Below are 641 nucleotides of genomic sequence, written 5' to 3'. Positions count from 1 at the left end.
AGGCAACTATCCCTTGCCTTTCACCCATGCCATGTGGGACCTAGCTTCAGTCCTACCTTTGGGTGAACTGTTCACTTCTGATACAATGGAACTAGCTTCAGACCCCATCCCTGTCCGTTTCTACCCCAAATACTTTTTGAACTTCCTTCTTAGGAACTCTTTTCTCATTAAGTTCTTGACTAACTCTTACTCAGAAGGGAGTGTATAAATTAGTTCACAGAAACTGTTCCCTACTGTTCAATTACTTCGCATTTTTCCAAATGATCCAATAGACTACTTTGATTCAATAGATCTAATAATTCATAGAGTACTGACTAAGTGTACTCCTCAAATCTAATCTAACATTATAATCTTCCAAATACAAGGTCAAATCTGGAATTCATTCACAGATGAGACTGCATTGTACAGCTCAAGAGCAAATATGATTTTTTATTACATATTACATATATTAAGTATACTAAATACCCATCTTTAAAACACATTAAAACTTGAAAAAACAGTAATTCTAAACTATTCTTAAAACATAGTCCCTATAGTACTAAAAATAAAATAATTATGTATAATAAATATTGCATTAAACAGTAAAAAAGAAAAGTTACTGTCATTATTCATCAAGAGTACTATCAAGAACTTTACCTATA

The sequence above is a fragment of the Phascolarctos cinereus genome, unplaced genomic scaffold, assembly GCF_003287225.1.
Source record: "Phascolarctos cinereus isolate Bilbo 61053 unplaced genomic scaffold, phaCin_HiC Scaffold_4;HRSCAF=312, whole genome shotgun sequence".
Lineage (NCBI taxonomy): Eukaryota > Metazoa > Chordata > Mammalia > Diprotodontia > Phascolarctidae > Phascolarctos > Phascolarctos cinereus.
Note: the sequence above shows the minus strand (reverse complement) of the source record.